Here is a 6,000-nt window from a genome sequence, read left to right as displayed (position 1 = left end):
GACCAGCTGTGGTCCAACGGTCCGACAGACAGCTGGCACACACACACACACACACACACACACACACACACACACACACACACACACACACACACACACACACACACACACACACACACACACGTGGAGAAAAAGGATTTGAAAGATTACCGAGCTCGGAGACCTGACCAACGGAAAACAAAAAGAAATCTGCGTATTAATTTGATTAAACATGGCGACGTGAGGAGACACAAAGAGAGCATCAGTTCCGTTTGTGTCAAATAATCTCAGCTTGTAAAGAGGCTGCACATGTTGCACTTGTGTCTTTGCATCATATCTCCTTTGACTTTGTTGAAGAAAGATTTGCCGTGACATTAGCACCAGTGAAAGTCCCACAAACAACGTAGTGTTGGCATGTTTTACCATCATTAGGGCAGAAACGGGATCGTTAGCATCTGCTCACTTGACTCGATGTTATTTCTTTGACCTGAAGTTATCTCACGTCCAATTTAAATTACACACGTTAACAGAATAGTAATATTTATTTCTCTTTGAACTCGCGTCTCTCCATCAAATCTCTCCCTGTGGAAGCTGCAAATATGTGACCCAGGGCAGAATCTTCTGCTATCTTATCAAACACACACACTCAGCTGCTGAAAACTAACTGCACAGGCCTTGTACGCACATGCAAATCAGGTCAGAGGTGATCAGATGCGCACGGAGAGGAAAATCTGGGACAAACTGAAAAAAGTGGAAGCAAATCCATGCAGTGGGGCTAATGGAGGAAGATTATTGTGAATGAACAGGGGATGAGGGACAGCAGGAGCTGCTTTCCTGTGTCGTAGAACAACAGACTCTCTCTTTGTCTTGATGTGGTCTGATTGTCTCCGTCCATGAATAACTGTGTGTGTCGTGTTTTTATGTCGGGTAAAAAACAGTGGCATCACAGAAAGGGAAGAGGAATTATCTCTTCATGGCTTTTGAGTGCTGATAAAACAAAGAAGTGCTGGTGGTGGAAACCTGCCAAACCAACAGGGAAGTTGTGTGCTGAAGGAATTAGATCAACGCTGAAACACATTCTGAAGCTTTCTACCGTTTAGAGCAGACTCAGAGCTGTTAACGGGCCATACAGGACATACAATCAACTGTAAAGGTCCATAATGATCCGTCCATTCAGCTCTATCGATGTGTCTGATGAGTCTGCCCCAAGGCTGAAAACACATAATGCAAACACGGTACGGACAAACAGTGTACGTTTATATGTTGTTATACTGAGAAACACACGGACGTTAACACATCTTTTACAAACAGAGCCACCTCGCAAACCACAAAAGGAGTTTTAGGATTAAAGTCGTCAGTTACAGTTAGATGTAGGAGTTTTGCACGAGTTCTGTACTTGCAGTAAATGAACTGGCCTCAGTAATACACATGTACTGTGGGAAAGGTTAAAGTAGAGTCTGTTCGGATAGAACTGGGTGGAGGAGAGTAGAACATGGCAGAGTAGAGCGCAGGATTATACAGCAGAGTCTGTCTGGACAGCTTTAGTAGAGGAAATGCCAGGGTGGAGTACAGCAAAGTGTAGAAGAATACAGAAGGTGAGGAAGGATACAGTCGTTTATATTAGGGCAGAGGATAGATGAGTAGGTAGATATGAGTCCAGCTGAGATCCAGCACGCAAATGTTCACAAGAGAAGAGCAGAATATGGTTGTTTAAGGTCAACCTGGGCAGAGCATGGACAATGTGGAGTATTTGTTATCATGGATTATCATGGCATGCAGTTGGGGAGAACTAAAAATGGTATGTTAGAGAAGGAAATGGCAGCGTGGCATTCGGCGAGCGGAGAAGAATATGGGTGAAGTGGTTAGAGGCGTTTGTGTTGGACGGTGCTGACGGGTGCAGTAGAGTAGATGCAGCAGATGGTAAGCGACAGGTTTTTAAAGTTGGGTGTGGACATAACAGAGACATTACAGTGGGATCGTACAGATTAGTGTAGCACTGGTTGGGACTGTGTAACATATGGAGCTTTTCCATTACACGGTTCTGGCACTGCTCAGCTGACTCGACTCGCCGTATCAATTGGTATAATCAATCAATTGACCCTTCGGTAGCAGCCAGACAGAGCAGCACCCAGGGGGCCGAGGGTCTTGCTTAGGGACCCCGGTGTATGTTTATTGGGGGAATGTGGGAGGAAACCCATGCACACACGGGGAGAACATGCAAACTCCACACAGAAAGGCCACGACCTTCTTGCTGTGAGGCGAGAGCGATAACCACTGCACCACCATGCGGCCAAATACTGAGATGTGATAGAAAAGCCTAAAAACCAAGTCGAGCCGAGTCGAGCCAAGTAGGTGCATGTGGAAAAGATAGAGTAGAGCAGAGAAGTATATGAAGTATGAGAGTAGAAAATGTCTGGTGTGGTACAGCAGAATGAAGAAGTTGAAGTGTGGTAAAGTACAAGAGAACAAGAGCAATCAGAGATTTCTGACCTTCGCCAAGGATCGACACGGACACAGGGAAGTGACACACATATTCCACGTCCAGATCAACTCCCTCGATTCATTTATTTAGTTTGGTGATCACGTGACTTTATTTCATAATTTGCAAGAACACAAGTTAAGACAATATTGTTGCCTTCTTCCACATTAACCTCTGAATGGTCGTTGAGAAGCCTGGATGCTCCTGCCTGCTGGTAAGACGCTGTCTGTCTGATTCTGATGTGGAGCTGATGGAGGGAGAAGGCAAGACGCCGGTGGTTGTAGAATTGTAGTCATTTATTCCTGTTTCGCACACACTGGACTGACACTGGTCATTTCACACACGCCTGCGGTAGAACACCGGAGCGCAACAGGACAACAACAAACTCCACTTCCCTAAATCAAAACATGCTACAACTCCAGTTCTCACAATACACTTGTCATTTAAAGTGACAGGCTAAACAATTATTTTTGATCTGGATCACCAGCAAAATGTAATGGGTTCTTCCTCTGACCCAAATGAACCTGTGTACCAGTTTTCATGAAGGTCAACTCATTCCTTTTTGAGATGTCTCGTTAACAGACAAATAAATGCGGGAGATTTTCTTACCTTCTTGGCGGAGGTATAATAAGTGAAGAAGTAAAAGAGGAAGGTTACAGGTATGGGACAGTGGTATAAAATACATAATGGGGTGGCTGTGGTTCAGTTGGCAGAGCGGTCGCTGAAGGTTTGATTCCCATCTCCACCTGTCCACCAGTGTCCTTGAGCAAGACAATGAACTCCAAACTGCAATCAATAAGTTAGGGGCCTTGCATGGTGTGTGAACGGATGGAGTGACTGAAGCGCTTTGGGACTGCTCAAGCAGTTAAAAAGCATCATGAGTGAAATCCATTGACCATTTTGACAATTACTGCGTCGTACTACTGTTGGAGTTGGGTTAGTTTTGTGCCTTGTCCTGTTTCCCTCAGGTTTCCTAACGTCTGCCGTCACACTCCCTGCCTGCATTTATGTGTTTTTGTCCGGCCACTTCATCAGAGACATTAGAAGTAAAAGGTGGGAATATACCAACACTACTAGTGTGTATTTGATCGGTTTGAGATGGTGAATTGTTATTTAGTGAGAGCCTGAAGCTCTCTCTCTCTCTCTTTGTGTGTGTGTGTGTGTGTGTGTGTGTGTGTGTGTGTGTGTGTGTGTGTGTGTGTGTGTGTGTGTGTGTGTGTGTGTGTGTGCGTGTGCGTGTGCGTGTATCATTCTCACACACTTGCCAGGTCAAAGTGATGTGTGTTTGGCAGCCTCCACAGGAGGGTAAACTCCATGTTTCCGCTGATTGCAGCAGCAGAGCCTTTGGCCTGTGATTTTATTTTGGCTGCACACGGACGGCAAGGACTGTCATCCAAGAGAAACAAACCCAGCGATGATAGAGCAGCTATTTCACCTCTTATCCTCCTTGAGAGGCGCTGGAGACTTAACGAAAGAGAATGAGACGGAGGTGGACCTGAACACGGCCCATGTGTTGGCGTCTTCAGTGGACACGTGCAGCTCTGCTCACAGATTGCCTGGCTCAGCCAGAGAAGCCGGGTCAGTCCAAGCTCCGGTCGGAAAGTCCAAACTGAAGTCCAAGAACATGAGTCATGCAGATGCCAGGCGGCAGAATCATGCAGAAAGAGAAGCTCAATGAAAGAAGCTGAACTGAAGGAAAACTAGTCATCACGGCACCACTAAACCAGGAGACCAGTCACCAGAAGACCAGGCTCACAGGAAATCGTTACTATTACTGCTCAGTGTAGCTCATTCTAACTCCAAAACTCATCTTTGTGGTAGAGAATTAGAAAAAGTGTGCAAAACTATCACAAGGACAGCACTTACATGGTGGCACAGGGACAAGTGTTCCTCTCCTTTATTCTGACTGGCGTCCGTCTATGCCTCCCTATGACAGTCAGTGTATGACACTACCAGCCACACACTAAATCTCTCCATGTATTGGTCACCTTTAGTTGGACGGATGATCCAGCTGTCACACGCCTTCATTTAGGACCATTAGGACCAGTTTTGCACAGAATGACCAGCTAGAAATGACATTATTTTTCCATTCTCATGTGCCAAAGGTTTCACGTTCAGACGCCACCATTTTGAAATCAATCGCTGTTGAAACAGAAGAGCCAGAATCACTGACAGCTCTGCAGTTTGCCGGCCGGTGTCGGGTTTTATTCTTACAAACAAGCACAGATGCATGCAGAGACTGGTACCACATCAACAGTCAAGCATCTTTAGCTTGTCCTTCTTCATGGTGTTTCTACTCAGTATTTTATGTCAGACATGTGTGTCCACATATGCAGATGATGGAGTGGTTATTGTGAGTAAACGTTGACTTTATTGGAGAAGAACTGTTAAATTGAAATGTGCAGAACTGCATTTTTGATAATAGTTGTGTTGTCAGTGATTCCCAGCGTCACATAACCAAGGGGTCAAAAGTATATAAAAGTATACAAAAGTTGCGTAAACATGGCGGTTTGCATAATGTTTGAAGTATGCAAACATACTTAAAGATTGAGTTTGTAAACAGAGGCCTGTTTTTGTTAAATCAAAGCTTTCCTGTAAGTTCATATAACAGAAAACAAGAAAATGTGGAGTCGCTACTATTAGTAAGTTGTTTTGCTGGTCCAGCGACATCAGGATGAAACTGGAACTATTTATGTGGCTCCTTTAACTGATTCAATTTGACACCTCTGATCTATTGTCAGCTCATTCTTTTCATTTTAAGGGAATATTTTTTAATGAAATGTTGTGGCATTGCAACAAACTACAATCTGGTTTCATTTGCATTTTACAGATATTTCTACCTTTACCCTTTAGGAAACTGCAGTTACACATTAAACTTAGTGTTTAACAGGAGAGACAAATCATTAACGTTGTCTCCTTTTCACCCTTTTACTCCGTTTCCTCAAAGAGTTTCAAGGTGGTTCCCATGACAGCGTTGGAGAGTGCAGCCGTCCACCTCAGGGTGTGTGTGTGTGTGTGTGTGTGTGTGTGTGTGTGTGCGTGTGCGTGTGCGTGTGCGTGTGCGTGTGCGTGTGCGTGTGCGTGTGCGTGTGCGTGTGTGTGTGTGTGTGTGTGTGCGTGTGTGTGTGTGTGTGTGTGTGTTTTGCTGACGTCAGAAGTTGAAGCGTTGTGAAATGCCCACCTTGTTAAAGTCATGCTGACGTCACCGGCTCTCCGTCTCCTCGTGAGCAAACGAAGGATTAACAACAAGCCTCAGAGTCTTACACAAAGCCTACATGCTCTCAACTGGTGGGTCACGGCCCAACACTGGGTCACCGGCTTGTTGTGCTTCCTTCGCCTCGTCAAAACAAAATGTTGAGATAAAACTCAATGTAGCGTCACGCACACACAGAGAAGCCTCCACAGTGAGTTTTCTGCAGTGAGGGGCTGGCGGGTGAAAAATGAAGCCATCAAAATGGCTAAAAGCTCCTTTTTAAAATGACGTCCGAGTCGAGATACATTTTGTTCCATGCTTGTGCATAAAAAAGATGGTTGAATCTGGT

Source organism: Lipophrys pholis, assembly GCF_963383615.2.
Source record: "Lipophrys pholis genome assembly, chromosome: 8".
In the NCBI taxonomy this organism is placed as follows: domain Eukaryota; kingdom Metazoa; phylum Chordata; class Actinopteri; order Blenniiformes; family Blenniidae; genus Lipophrys; species Lipophrys pholis.
Note: the sequence above shows the minus strand (reverse complement) of the source record.